Raw genomic sequence first — 16249 nt, forward strand, 5'->3', positions numbered from 1 at the left:
TTATGTAAATTTTCATTGAATGGTAGCCCTTCTTGTGGTATTAATATCTCAAGTGGTACGTAAATATTATATGACTGAATATTAATATGTCGAATGAGTAAATATAATATTGTACGTAAATATTAATATCTCAAGTGGTACGCTCTCTCTCTTTCTTTTTCTTCTATCTCCCGCTTGCTCTCTCTCTTTCTCTCTTTTCTATCTCCCGCTTGCTCTCTCTCTTTCTCTCTTTTCTATCTCCCTCTCGCTCTCTCTCCCTCCCTCTTTCTCTCTGTCATACAAATTTACTCTTTAATTACTTCCAACCATTCGAGTGGATCTGATCCAAACCTGACGGTTCGAATTGAATCGAATCCCTGATTCCTACGTAAGAGAATGGTGATTGTTAAATAATCAATGTCATTGTCCCAATAAAGTGCACTGCAACTAGGGAATGGCATGTCCGGGACGTGATGCCCCGGACGTAACGAGACGGATGACGGGTTGTGACGGACAGTGACGTGACGAAATGTTTGCCACATCACCGTCACGTCACTCGTCCAAGGATTTTCGAAAAATTTGTCACCTACCTGTCACTAGTGATGGGAATTATTTTTATTTTTATATCTTATGTATATGTATTTGTTATTGTTATTGTTATTGTTTTATGTCACCGGCCCTCTCCCTCTCTCTCTGAACTCCTTCTCCCCTTACGATCTCTTTCCCTCTCTCTGTCTCTCTCTGGATAGCTCCCTCTTCCTCTTCTCTCTAGATCGCTCCATCTCCTCCATATATATATATCTCTCTGTCTCTCTCTTGATCCCTCCCTCTCCTTCTCCCTCTCGTTCTCCCTCTCCTTCTCCTTCTCCTTTTCTGGATCACTCTCTCTTCCTCTCTTTATTTCGGTCGTTCCCACTCCTCCCTCTCTATCTATGATAGTAGTTGATTTTTCTGCTCTCGCGCGGTTGGGAATTTCCACGTAGGGCTGGATACTGATCTTGATCTTAGATTGGGGGTCGCGATCAGCCTACGGATCTCTCGGGGTATCAATCAGGTATTTTTGTTTCGAATTTCAATGTCCTTTAATGCGTGAATGATTGATCATGTCGTTTCTTCGCTGTTTGTTTTTGTTTGCTCAATCGTGCTGAAGAACGAGATTGAATATAGATTGGATTTCAGATTTTATCATCCCAGGGCGTTTCTTAGAAATTTTATTGCGACCTTATCAACTCCTTTTCTCTTTTCTCATCCATTTTGTATCGTCAAGGATTCAAACAATTTGATCATTCCACCTATTTAATAATAAATTTTAATTGTATTAAAATTCCTTCATGGACATCATCTGTGACGGATTAATCGTCACGTCACTCATCTGGACCACCCCGTCACCGTCACATCACCGTCACGGGCAATCCGTCACCGTCACCATCACCGTCACCATCATCGTCACCGCCACGGACACTCTGATTCGTCACCGTCACCGTCACGTCATCCGTCATTTGACCGTCACGGTGACGCGTGATGTGACGGATGACGATTGCCGATCCCTAACTGCAACCAAAAATGCGAGAAATACAGACGACCCATTAGCTCATGCCTATCCATACTTCTTCCTTTCCTGTGGGCACCGTTACGAAACGCCTGCAGATAACAACAACGTCCAAAGGAAAGAAGCACAAGAGAAGGCATGAGGAAACAACCTCATATAATAACAACAAGGTTCAAACGAGTGAAGCACAAGAGAAGGCAAAAGGAAAGAGCCGCATATCACAACAACGTTCAAAGGAAGAAGTAGTAGAAAAGGGAAGAGAAAAGGGCCAGATATCACAGCAATGAAGAAAAGGGCCACATATAACAACAGCGTTCAAAGGAGAGAAGCGGAAGAGAAGAGAAGAGGAAGCGGCTACAAATCATGACAACATTCAAAGGAAAGAAGCAGAAGAAAAGGGAAGAGTAAAGGGCCGCTGATCACAATAACGTTCAAAGCAAAGAAACTCTGAAGAGAAGATAAGAGAGGGAAGAGGAAGAAGAAGAGGAAAGATGAAGAGGGAGACGGCGCTTACAGAGCTGGGCCTGGCACTGGTTGGGCCGATCAGCAAGGCGTCATCATCATCGAAGGTGAAGAAGCGAAGCAATATCTCCGTCATTGGCGTGGGCAACATGGGTATGGTCATTGCTCAAACAGTTCTAACACAAGACTTGGCCGACGAGCTTGTCCGTGATAGAAGAGGGAGTTTTAGTGAAGGAGATAGATTGAGAAGTAGAAGAGGAGATCGGGATTGAAGAAGAAAATCCCATAATGTAAACAAATAGAATGTCCAAGTTTTTATAGGAGAACTAGGCAGTAATGCATTAACTAACTGCATTAACTAACTGCATTAACTAACTGCATTAACCACTGTGTTCGACGCCATACTGTCGGTCATAATGTCTTGGGTCAGTACTGACGCTAGACTGAACATGCCGCCTCCTATCGTCTTGGGAATCTGTGTAAGTGGTTATAGAGCAGCGTGTCGGAGGCTGATGCAGGCGACCCTCAACGCTTGTGGGAGCATCCGTACTGCCTTCCGGAAGCTTCCGTGTCACATCAGAGTTGGAGCGGTGTGTTGATAGTACACCCGCACTTGAGTATTCATCATTGTACTTGACAGGCCCCCGCAAAAGCAACGCCGACAAGCTATGTGGGAAGATGTTGGACCTCCAATATGCCACCGGGTTCCTCCCCCGGACGAGAATTACGGCGTCATCCTATCCGCCGTCACCGTCGGCTTCGACCTCTGGGTCATCACCGCCGGCGCTCGCCAGACCCCCGGCGAGTCCCGGCTCGACCTGGTACATCACAATGTGCAACTCTTCCATGCGATCGTTCCCCCATTGGCTGAGCTCTCCCCGGATGCAATACTTGGCGTCGTCTCCAACCCCGTTGATGTCCTCATGTACGCTGTTTGGAAGCTGTCTGGCTTCCCCTCCAACCGCGTCAACCGCTTCGACACCAACCTCGATTCCTCTCGGTTCGGGTTTTTGCTCACGGAACACCTCCACATCAATGCGCAGGATGTTCAGGTACGCTTCCTACATGCGGATGATGGACCCCCAAAGTCAACGGCGATGAGAGTTGATGGTATGGACATTGACGAGTGGGTCACCTTGATGGCTGATATCAGTGTCAATGATAGTTGATGGTATAGACGTTGACAATGGACTCGTCCAAATGATGAAGGCCTGCGGTGCCAACGTCGGTGTCATCTGCTAGTGGAGTCTCAGGATTTTGTTGTCTGTGTGTCAATGTCGACATCATCTGTCTGTAGTGTCAACATCTAGGTATGCTTCTCACTTGCGGATGACGGACACCAACGTCAACGTTGACAAGTGAGTCATCCAAACGATGGAGATGGCTGATGTCAAAGTTTACTAGAGTTTATGGTAAAGATGTTGACGATGGACTCGTCCAAACGATGACAACCTACGGTGTCAACGTTGACATCATCTATCTGTGGAGTCCCAAGATTTTGTTGTTGTTCATGTGGACGATGACTGTCGTCTGTTGGTAATCGTAGCCTATATTCAGAGAGTCTCCACTCACCAGATGATGAAAGCCCTAATCTATAACTGACTAGCGGCTAAATCATATGTCAATGATCGTGATGATGTCATTGTGACCTCCGTTAGTACTCAGTTGACATCGTCTGCCAACGTCTGACTAACCATTTGCTTTTGTCGTCGTCCTTCAATGTCATCATAGGCCGATAATGGATGACAACTGCTGATCTCTGATACTAATGTTTAGTCTAACTGATGGCTGACGGTGATGGTCGATGATGTTTCCTTTGACATTGACATTGACATGAAAGTTGACACATGTCAAACTTTGCTTGTAGGAGTACATGGTGGGCGAGCATGGGGGTACTTCTGTGGCACTCTGGACAAGCAGAAGTGTAGGTGGTGCGCCAATGATGTCAGCATTGACAGAGAGGATGGTCATGGGGAGGATACACAAGGCTGTGGTTGACTCCGCGTACGAGGTGATAAGGCTCAAAGGGTACACGTCATGGGCCATAGGTATGATGGAATCCTGAGTTATAATTTGACTAAACTAGGGTTTGTGGATGGATGACGAATAAACATGACAGAACAGAGCCCATCATTCGTATGTTGAATAACAACAAAATTGCAGGGATGCCCTTGCCCAGAGCTACAGCTTTTAGCACAGCCTATAATGAGAATGTCTCCCCTCACCAGATGCTGAAAGCCCTAATCTATGACTGACTAGTGGCTAAATCATCTTTCATTGATCGTGATGATCTCATTGTCACCTTCAATAATACTCATTTGCATGTAGGTAGTGCCAAAAATCGACGGGAGTGTTAAAGAACGACATTCTGCTTAAGAGGAAATATAGTGCCCTTGATATCAGCTATAGCTTTTAATAATGTGGTAGGCACTGTTTCAAATCTCATAAAGAACAACATCCTGATTAAGAGGAAAAAGTAGTGCCCTTGCTATCAACTACAACTTTCAGCAAAGTGGTACAATGACCAGACGGCCCATTTATCTCAATTTGAACTATGACCAGGAGGAATCATGGTTTCTTAAGAAGAATCTCGCTTCAACTATTTTTTGTTATTTTTGTCTTCCTTTCATCTATCTTCTTCTCTTTGATTCTTCACTGTAGATTATTCAGTCGTAGCCTTGGTGAGAACGCTGCTGAGAGACCATAGGAGGTAACACCCAGTTTCAGTAGTAGCAAAAGGGTTTTATGGGCTGGGGGATGAAGAGGAGGTGTTTTTGAGCCTCCCAGCTCAGCTGGGAAGAGGGGGCATGGTTGGCGTTGTTCGCGTCCAAGTCAGCGAGGAGGAAACTGAGAGGCTGTGCCAGTCTGCAAAGATCCTATGGGAAGTGCAGCGTCAGCTTGGGCTATAAGTTCATATTTCCCAAATCTCATTGTGCATAGTTACCACGCGATAACTGTGAAATGAAGTGTGGCATTTGTGGGTTTGATTGAATGTTAGTGATTTGCTGTTGTTGATGTTGAACTTCACTTGATAACTATGGGCAAACATGCAACTGTTTCTAAAGAAGAATTCACATTTAATATTTTACAAATATTAATTTGGCTGGTGATTATAGTTAAATTGGTGTTTGATTTCCTCTAGTTAATATTTTACAAATATATAATTCTTAGACACATCTCTATCTAAAAGAGGTGTTTGGCTCGCATTTAAGTGTCCTGCCTATTACACGTTTTATAAAAACCCCTGATTTAAAATGGGCACATCTCCCTTTCAGATGGAGATATAACTTAAATGACCAAGACAAACCAGCCAAATTAAATTTCAGGTTTATATTTTTATTTGGATAATCTCAGCTATAATGTGGCTTAGTCAGATATGCATCCATTGAGATTTAGGATGAACCATCCATAGGTTATCCACTGACTTTAAACCCTCCTGGTCAGTGACCTACATCAAAATTGTATATTGAAGAAAAAATACAAACAAACACCATTCAAGAAGTTAGTTTTCTGGTTGAAACCCATATCTTAGATTTTTCAGGAATAAAACTTGTAATTTTCTTTAAAACCACTATAGATCTATGTATTGCCTACAGATCTATGTATTGGTCTTTAATTTTAATCAACCCCGAAAAGCATTAATAAAATTGAATATTTTATTTATTTTATTCTAATTTTTTAATGAATAATGTCACATTAAAAAATCAGGGAAAGGCACCATTGAAAATTTTCACATTATTGAATGTTTTTATGAATGAATAGATAGCTTTTCATGAATAAAACTTGTAATTTTCTTAAAAATCACTATAGCTTTGCACATTGTCTACAGGTCTATGTGTTGGTCTTTAATTTTAATCAACCCCGAAAAGCATTAATAAAATTGGATATTTTATTTACTTTATTCTAATTTTTTTAATAAATAATGTCACATTAAAAAATCAGGGAAAGGCACCATTGAAAATGTTCACATTATTTGAATGTTTTTACAAATGAATAGATAGCTTTTCATGAATAAAACTTGTAATTTTCTTAAAAATCACTATAGATTTGCAAATTGTCAACAGGTCTATGTGTTGGTCTTTAATTTTAATCAACCCCGAAAAGCATTAATAAAATTGGATATTTTATTTACTTTATTCTAATTTTTTTAATAAATAATGTCACATTAAAAAATCAGGGAAAGGCACCATTGAAAATGTTCACATTATTTGAATGTTTTTACGAATGAATAGATAGCTTTTCATGAATAAAACTTGTAATTTTCTTAAAAATCACTATAGATTTGCAAATTGTCGACAGGTCTATGTGTTGGTCTTTAATTTTAATCAACCCCGAAAAGCATTAATAAAATTGGATATTTTATTTATTTTATTCTAATTTTTTTAATGAATAATGTCACATTAAAAAATCAGGGAAAGGCACCATTGAAAATGTTCACATTATTTGAATGTTTTTATGAATGAATAGACAGCTTTTCATGAAAAACTTACAAAAGTAGATATACGGTAATGGTATGACAAAACAAGACTAGAGTTCAACTAATATACCTCAATATATCTGCTACTCATTTACAGTTCTTTAGTTTAAGAAACAAAAAGCTCAGTGAGTATAATCAGCTTCATTGAAGTGGTTAAGCTTGGACCTACAGGTTAGCATCCCAATCCTCTGCATTATGAGTTCACATTTTAGGTATCAAAGCCTTATTACATATTTCAAATTATTCCAAAAATTCATCAAGTACTAATTAACAATCAAATCATGCTTAAAAAATTTGTGTATTTTTGTCTTACACAATTTGAAATAAATGACACTCATTATATTATAGGATACAATAGAATTTATCTTTGTTATAATGTTGATTTATTTTAATAATAATTATTATTTCTATATTTTTAGGAGAAATTTTTAGACATAGGAATCTTTATTGAAAAATTTTACCTTGAAAATCGAGAAATCTAGAGGTCAGCTGAAAACTACTGAATTCATCAAAAACAGTAATTCCTACAATGATTTTACATAAATAATATTCTAATAACTTTTATTTACTATATAGTTATATTTTTCATGGGCTTTTGGTGCAGTTTGAAAATGGAAGCTCGACAGATCTATTCAAAATGTTTATGAGTATAAAATATTAGAATAAAATAAATAAAATAAACATTTTATTTATGTATTCTAATAAATAAAATATACATAGATCTGCTGCCGCTCGAGGGGCCGGACACTCAAGTTGAGGTCCCCTCCCCCATCTGCATTGACCCCTCCAGCACTCTCACCGAGAATAGCCGATTCTACTGAATTGCTGCCTGAGTCAGTTCAGATTGTTGACACACCGCATTGGCGCCTCTCCCTCTTCAGCCTTCCCCTGATTATTTGCTCCAGCCGAGGCTGTCACACCTCGCCAATTCCTTTCCCAGCAACTCCCTTCTCCGCCTTCACCCCACGACCGCCCGGACGCATCTGTCCAAAAGGACTCTAGCATGCAGGCATCGACGAGGTACGTCGTTTCGCTGCCCGCCGTCTCTTATTTTCTGTAGTATATTCTCTGATTGCCTCCACCATGCTCAAGTTAGATATAGATGAGAGGGATAGGTTGAGCATGAACTACGTCAACCTTGAGCGTCTCTTTGATGAGGTTCAAGAAGGTTTACCCTTGCAATGCCAGGAGACTCCGTCGAGCCCGGAAGTCAGCACCCCTTGTTAGTCGGCACTTGCACGTACCAAACTGGTCGCATCTTGCATTGCATCGTGGTGTATCCCTGTAGGGATTCCTGTTGGATGACGCCACCATCGATGTCCGATACCATTATCATATATCTCCCCAAACCATCATTTTCGGTGTCGACCAGACGACGTCCAGACGACGTCCGACATCAATCTCTCTCTCTTTCTTTGTCTCTCTCTGTTGATCAATCTTTCGTTCTCTCTGTTGATTTCACTCTTTCTTAGGGATGGTCCAAACCGTGCGAGCGGTTCACACTCGTGCAGTTATGCGGTGCAGTTGTGCAATGAACCACATGCAAAATCTGCACACCGCACCATACACCGCGCAAGGGTCCGTGCGGTGCCCCCTCTCTCCAGCCCTCCTCTGCCCGCACCCCACCCCTTCTCCTCCCACCGCCGCCACTGCCCGCGGCCCCGGTGCCGCCCGCCCTCCTCCCCCAGCCGCCGCTCTCTCTCTCTCTCTCTCTCTCTCTCTCTCTCTCTCTCTCTCTCTCTCTCTCTCTCTCTCTCCCTCTCTCTCTCTCTCTCTCTCTCTCTCTCTCTCTCTCTCCCCCCTTCTCTCCACCCCTCCTCCGCCCGCGCCCCCCTCACCCGGCCACCCGCACCCCCCTCCCTCTGGCCGCCCGCGCCCCCACCCTCCCACCGCCCACGCCCCTCCACCCGGCCGCCCGCGCCTCCCCTCCCTGCCGCACCGGCCTCTCTCGCTGGCGACTGCCACCCCCCCCCCTACTCACCCCCCCCCGGTCGCCAACGCCCCTGGCTCCACCTCTACTCTGCCCGTGGCCCTCCCCGGCTGCCTGCCCCCACCTACCCTCCCAGCCCGCGCCCTTCCCACCAGGCCCTCCCAAATCCCCACCCCCACCCCACCAGTAGCCTGCGCAACCCCCTGCCCTCCCCGCCCCCGCGCCCCCCGCGGCCCACCGCCCCCCGCCCTCGCTCCTTGACGACTGCCGTCGACGGCCTCACCTTCCTACTCGCCATCGACGATCGTGGGCCCCCCCACCCTCTACAATGGTGTGTGAATAAGTGCGTTGTGCGGTGCAAATTTCCGCATGAAACTGCACTGCACATCGCACAAGCCCTTTTGTGCGTGCGAAAATTTGCACACTCGGTTCGAATTTTCACACTGCGCCGCACGACCAACTCTACTCCCTCTCTTTGTCTCTCTGTTGATCTATCTCTCTGTTGATTCCACCATGGAGCAAAGCCCATAATTACACGGCGTCAGATAGATTGTCGACATATTCGGCGAAGAAGAGGACCAGGTTAACGCTTTATCTATCGCTCTAATGTCAGTCAAACATAATGACTTGCCCAGGTCATGTTGGCGGCTTGCGGTGTCAAACACATATAGTCAGAGAAGACCGGATAAGCTGCCTTTTGGAGATCAGTGGTGGTTGTAGATCATCTCAGGTTTTCATTCGGCAGTCGAGATTGTGGGCTAGTTCAGGAAGAAGTAATAAAACATATATTGGTTGAGGAAGAAACATATATCTCGTTACATCACCGTGAAAAGATTTTTTTACGATACATATATAAATATTATCCGCCATCTTGGGAATTACATAGTAAAATACTCTAGCAATTAATGCCCTGTCGTGAGGTCTTGTAAAATATGAGTCAACGAAAAATATGCTCAAGTCTTGAAGTCCGCGAGGGACCCCAAAAAAGTGAAAGCAAATGCAGACCCGCCGTGTGAAGCGAAATACCATCTTACCAATCCCCATTTTACTTTCAACGGCGTACATATTTCGATGAATAATACTCGCCAATAAGAGCGTAGTTATCCATTATTAATATTTGTTTTAGTTGACGGTGAGATGACACTCAGATTTTTATCGCCGCCCATCATGATACGCAATTATAATCAAACTTTTCAATTCGGGAAATTAGGATTTTGTTTAATCGAAACAATTCCTTGTTATATGTACTTGTCAGCATTGAGGAGTGGAAAGGGAGGAGTTCACCTGCTCCTCGTAAGTCATTTCTCCACTGAATTAGATTTTGTAAAATTTTGTCAATGCCAATGGATTTCATTCAGCTCTAAAGTCAATGGTCAACGTTCAATGGGCAATGTCCAAAGGAAGTGGCCAAGAAATCATCATAGGGGCCCTCCAGGCATGCATTGACTGTCGGACCCGCTGTAGCCTGCGGGCCGGGTTGTCCGATTGGCCATTGACCAGGTTGTCCAGGCTCATTTGCTGCACTTCAGTGGAAGACAAGATCTTGATGCTCTGCATGCAGCTCACGAATTCCCTGGAGATTCAAATGATGGCCGTGTTAACCAAGAGTTGACATTAGGTGGAGGATATGTTGACTTACTCCCAAGGTTCGTCTCCAATAAGGAGAATGTCATTTTAATGGTCAACATAGACGAACTTCCAGTCCGTCCTGTGGGGTTCCTCTAGTTGACCCTCAATCCGAACAATTTTGTGCAATTTTTTACTACATGTGCGAATTTTGTTCTCATTGTGCGAATTTTTTTCAGTTTGTGCGACTTGTTCTAATTGTGAAAATTGTTCTAATTGTGCAAATTTTAGCTGGATTGTGCGAATTGTTCGAACATCTGTTCTAATTTTCACACAAAAAAGGAACAGAACAAAGAACAGACCCCTGTGTGGTTCCTTGGTGCAAATTTTTCTTCATTTTAAATGAACAGAACAGAACGACCATGTCTACTCGATAGCATGCATGGGAGCAACGCTGGAGCATGTCGGGGAGGTCGGAGGTGAAGAGAGAGACGGCAGCGACTACGGCAACGCTCAGGCAAAGGGTGGGGAGAAATGCCATCCATGTCTAAACAAGTCGAGTGATGGCAAAAAGAGTTACCACGGCGCGAGCAGCGGGACCGATGGATGGATCAGAGAAAGTAACCCCTTCCACCCCTTGTTCTAGGGGAAGTCGAGAAGCACACTACCATCGGCTCCGGTGAATGGTCGGACGAGCATTGAACACGTCCTCGACTTGGCAACTCGTCGACCCGAGACACATGCAACCTATTGGGAGGGTGTTGTGTATGTCCCTGTTAACCTCACGATCAGCGCGCGATAGCGCGGTACGTAGCCTCCTGGCCACGACGTCCGGGAACCCTGGCTAGAGTGCACATTTGTCATGCAGCGCGAGAATGTGATCGCCAAACTGCACCGACTGAGTGTTTGTTCTATGCAATTGGAGGGCAGTCTATGACTTGCGTAAGGGGTTGTGGTGGCCGTAAGGAGCCTATGGAGGTGCGGAACACAATCTTCAGGCTGCGTTGTCTGATGTCTCTCACCGAAACGCCCGCACGATCCACATTGTGGAAACATAACTGTCAGACCACGTCACTCGAGCAGTTGTCTGAAGTCACAGGCACGCGTCCGTTGACTGGCGGCGATTGACATCACGGGCGTAAGGAGTTGGTGGCGGCGCAGGACGCCGTAAGGACTCTAGGGAACGGTGGGCGCCGTGTGGATCTGAGGTTGAGTCGGGTCGTGTCTGCGAATTGGAGCACCAGCCCCAACGATGTTTGATTGCAGATCTGGGGTTGTGATCACAGTGCGGAGGTTAAACTCTTCGATCTATTACCTTCCCTCTTCTTCTTCCCCCTTCTTTCCTCCTCATTCTTCTGGTGAGAACAAACGACAGAACAAAACAAATATTCAACTCGATAAACTGGTCTGCCCTTTCCTAGGGCGCCTCTTCCTCCATTATGTAGAGAAGTCAAGATGGGCCCTAGGGAGATCCATTAAGGGGGGTCCATGTACACGGGGTCCCCTTATAAAATCAAAAGACTCAAATATGAAAATCTAGAGGGGATAAAAGACACAAAACTGATGATGACGTGATGAACAAAACAACAACCCTAGACATGAAGACGACACGAATGACGCGACAAGATGATATAGACAAAACAGAACAAACGCAAAAATGGGATAAATTTTATAACCTAACGATCATGAACATGCCTTCACCTGGGGTATTTGAACCAGGGCGTCTTCACGGTCGCCTTGGCATGCTGGTTGTGCAGAATGCGAACCAGCAGAGGGATTGATGATGATGATGACGTCTTTGAAGACATCTCTAGGGACTCTGGCTGTTGTGCTCCATCACTGAGGATCTTGCTCTCTATATACTCAAGAAAAAATGAGGAAAATTAATGATTTGACAAAAATGAAATATTGAGAATTATTTTTTTAAGCAAGTGGTTGTAGATTGGGTAAGGGGCAGTAATAAATGAGGAAGCTTGGTGTTGGTCTTCCAAAATCTTAAAAGAAATAAATATATAATTGTACAATAGCTTTGATGTGACTTTCACATATTATATAAAATAGCTATAATATTTTTTATGTGAAATATTCAAGATAATATTTGCTCCAGAAATGCAATAATATAACTTATTTTTTCATGCACATTAATCAATAATATTTTATCTTATTTAATTTCCATATTTCAAATGAAAAATATAAATTATTTTTTATTATATTTATATCGCCTGTTGTGGCGAGTGATGGAACTCCTCATCTTGGGGGTCGTATTGTTCATCCCTTTGGCGGGATCATTCGTCCGATCGGCGATATCGCTCATTCGGCTATCGATGCGGGCACCTCGGAGTTTCCCATGGATCCTGACGCGATGGTTGGTGCTGTGGGGGTGGTCGTTGTTGTGACTGTCGTTGCCACGGTGGCTGATATGGCGGTGGTGGTTGACTTGTCAGTGGCAGTGGTTGCGGGGGTGAGGGTCGTGGTGCCTGCCCTCCGAGTAACAGTTGTTGCGATGTGCCAGGAAACGTCGATTGCAGTAGTGGTTCATCAAGGGAGTGGGCCTTTCCAGGACAGCGAGTGATCTCGTCCCCCGAGCTCCGATCATGGTGAACATCTGATGCGGGGATGCCGGGATCTGCCGGGGTGACATGTCTCTGATATAACGACAAGGGAGAGTTTACGACCAGGGACACTCCATGCGGTGGGGTGTCAACCCATTAGGGTGAGTCCCTTCCGGGTCATATGGAGGATCCGGCTACATCCAGATCAGGTGAGTTGTCCTCATACTCGGGGTTATGATAGCTCTCCGGGGGTTCAGCCGGGAAGTCGGGACCTCGATCTCGCTCATCTTTGAAAGGTTCATCCACCCATTCCTCACGTCGCTGGCTACGTGTTTGAACCATGTTATGGCCAGGTACTCCAAGCTAGAGGTTACCTAACTATGAGGGTTCTATGCGATGCAAATGCAACATGCCATGAATGTCAAAATATGCGACATGAAAGCGTGGAAATAATGGAACATAGTCGATAAAGCTAACCGACTAGCTCTGATACCAATATGTTGCAATGCGGCATCGGCCGGGATTGATCGGCGTGCGTTGCAACACAGGGAGGCATCTAAATTACTTTTTAAAAAATGAAGATACTAAAGGAGATGCATGTTGCAAAATAAATAACGAGAAAACAAAAGTTCGCCACTAACATGGAGAGAGACTTCGCTAACTCGTCGAGGAGGGACTAGTGAGGGCCAAGCATCCTAATGATCTGGTGACTGTCTCGAGACCTCCGGGGCGGGTTTCCCAGGTCAGAGTTGAAACCTTTACTCAAACGTTAGATAAAATAAGTCTAATCCTTTGCTGGAGTGAACCCATCCCAAAGGGTCTCTAGCAACTACCCAACCCAGTTAACCAATGAGAGGGGTGGCGAAGGGGCCAGGAGACACGGGAGACTATTTACACGCATTCAGCATGAGGAGAGAGATAACAACACCAAAAGTAAAGCGGAATTGCGGGCTGACCTGGGGGACTAGGTCCGTGCGATCGCGGTGCAAGGAGAGGCCACGTCGATGGAGGATCAACCCGTCGGCTTCCTAGTGGGCTGAGCGGCGGTCGGCATTGACTATGGCAGGATACCATCAACAGGGTCAGGAGAACTGGGGGAAATGGCAATCAATTGACTGGCGATAGTGACCGGTGGTTCCCAGAGGGCACCCCTTTCTCTTGTCTCGGCGCTCAGGTGGCTGTGGTGTTGCCGCGCTCTAAAGATGCGTGCCGACAATGCCCCAGCCATGGTGTGCCCCAATTGGGCAGGCAGTTCAGTCGGACTGGAGGATCCCAAGGAGAGGATCGTCACCGGAAGGTTGGGTTCGCTAGATCCGGGGGCGTCGGCGTAGGCGTCCGACCATTGATGAAGACCCGTGGCAGACTGGTTTGAATCTGGAGTCTGGTACCGCAGTAGGATGGTCTAGATCCGCAGCTAAATGACTTGGATCGGAGGTCTAGTTCCGCAGCCAAACTGGTCTGGTTTGGTGGTCTAGATTGGCAGCAAACTGGTCTGAATCTAAGCTCCGGATCAGTCCGGGTTGGAAATCTAGACCTGCAGCAAGTCAGTGTGGATCAGAGATCAAGATCGGTCTGGATTGGAGATCTGGATCAGCAGCAATCGCACGACCGTTGATGAAGACCCGCAGCAATGAGCTCGAGCGTCGGCAAGAGCTCTGGTTCTTCCAGGACGGGGAATGAAGCTCCTTTGTTCCTTTCTCGGCAATTCAGGAGACTGATGGTGGTGGTCAGATATGGGTGTCAGGAGGTTCCCTGCTTGAAGAGAAAAATAAAAGGAAGAAAAGAAACAACAAGCACCAGGCACTGCCCCAATGGACGAGGATGGAAAGGGGAGGGGGGAAACAATGGATCGAGGTGGATGGAGGAGGAGGGAACTTCTTCAAGAAATCATTCTTCTTTCAAAATTCCCTAAAGAAAATAGGGGCGCCACTTCCCTCTTATAGGGTGAGGAAGGGGTGCCCTAATCCAGCCTGTTAGGGTGGCGTTTAAGATAATGGCGCCAACCTAGGGCCGGCATCGTTCCTGAAAATAACAAAGAGGAAAAGCAAATGTGTGCGGAACACCCGAATACATGTGGGTAGTCCTGGAAGGAAAATGAAAAAAAACACGAAATAAATGGGCATCAGCGCTCTCGTGAGTTCATGATAAAACAAAACAAAGCAAACATCATGACGTGTATTTGAACTGCGGGTCCTTCGTGCCAGCTTGTGCGGTTGCTTGCGGCCTGGTGTTGGATCGCTTGAATATCTCAAGTGGTACATAAATATTATAAAGAGTCCTGCATTGAACAGTGATACTTAAAAATAATAAATTATTATCTTTATTATTTCTTTATTTTTATTATTTTCTGAACTCTAATCTTCTTTGTTTCTATCATTATATCTATATTTATGTATCATCTTTTTTCCTCAAGCTTTACACAACATGTCCTCAAAACTTATTCTTTCATTCCCACGTATGTTACTTCATGTCCTCTCAGTACTAAATTTTTGTAGATGTTCCAGTCTTCAAGAATCTTTGATATCATGGCTACAAGAGCACTCAATAAATCATTTTCAGTCACCCTAAAATAAGATAAGATACATTATAATGGTTTATTGTTATTGTATTTGAATAAGATATTTTGTATGGGCTCCATCTAAAAAATAGGGATATTTTTTCTTGAAAAAATTATGTTAGATGTTAATTGAATAAAAATGATTGATGAAATAAGTGACAAGATATATAAATTGAATGGGCAATCGATCACTCAAGAGGTGAGGATAAGACAATATTTATAATATACTAGATGTAATAGGAAATTACATGCTTGATTTTAGATTGTGTTGTCTTTATTATCGATTGATTAAATTTGAAGCCTCTAGACAGATGATTCATAGATGAAATATACCTTGGAGAAATTAAATATTTCAAATGTTTGTTGTTCTGAATGAATGGATTGTATGTATTTATTAGTGACCTAAAATATAATATAGAATTAAAGTGGTGCATTTATGGAAATATCACTGCGTACTAGTTAAGGGTAGGCCATCTTTATTTTATTATATCCTGTGAGGAAGGGTTAAAAACTTTCTGATAAGAATATTTCAACTTAGCTTACCCATTAGACCTTTTTGAACAAGGTTTGGTTAATAATATGATTGTTTATATTATAGGTCATGTATTTGGTTTAAAGCTTTACCAGCTCTAAATTTCTTATTTTATCATCACTCTGATATCTCCGAATTTTTTCTTTTATAAAATATCTTATTTAATCCCCTAGTTACCATCTAAAAAGGAAATTAATCCCTAAAATTCATACCATGTGGATACAACCCTTGCTCATCACTTTCTAGTCAAATTCTTTTGTGAGTTAAGATTTATAACTTATTATTGATTAACTCAAACAAAGTCGTGGGGGTAGAAATGAGGGTGCCCCCTCTGTCTAAATACTATTTTATAAATTTTCATAAAAGTCAGCAGGAAATTTTCACATAGTTCCCTGTCACGGAAAATATTTAATAAAACTCCCAAAAGTTAGAGTGTATCAACCAGAGTGTGACCTTTTAGGCCAACATATCACTTAAATTAATAATTTTCATGGCCAAGTATTTTTTATCATTCTTATATTGTTACTGAAGGATTGATTTAACTTAATGGACTGGTGAAGTCGCCAACCCATAGGGTGCCAAGCTGCACCTTGTACCCAACAAGATGCAATGAGCACTTTAACTTTGTGATGGAAACTTTACCAT

At 43.7% G+C, this 16249-nt stretch overlaps 1 pseudogene; it reads left to right on the forward strand.

Moving 5' to 3' along the window:
- Positions 1-2019: 2019 nt before the first annotated feature.
- On the forward strand, positions 2020-5012 carry LOC144710064 (L-lactate dehydrogenase B-like; annotated as a pseudogene).
- The last annotated feature ends 11237 nt before the right edge of the window (positions 5013-16249 follow it).

The sequence above is a fragment of the Wolffia australiana genome, chromosome 12 (assembly GCF_029677425.1).
Source record: "Wolffia australiana isolate 7733 chromosome 12, ASM2967742v1".
NCBI classification, from domain to species: Eukaryota; Viridiplantae; Streptophyta; class Magnoliopsida; order Alismatales; family Araceae; genus Wolffia; species Wolffia australiana.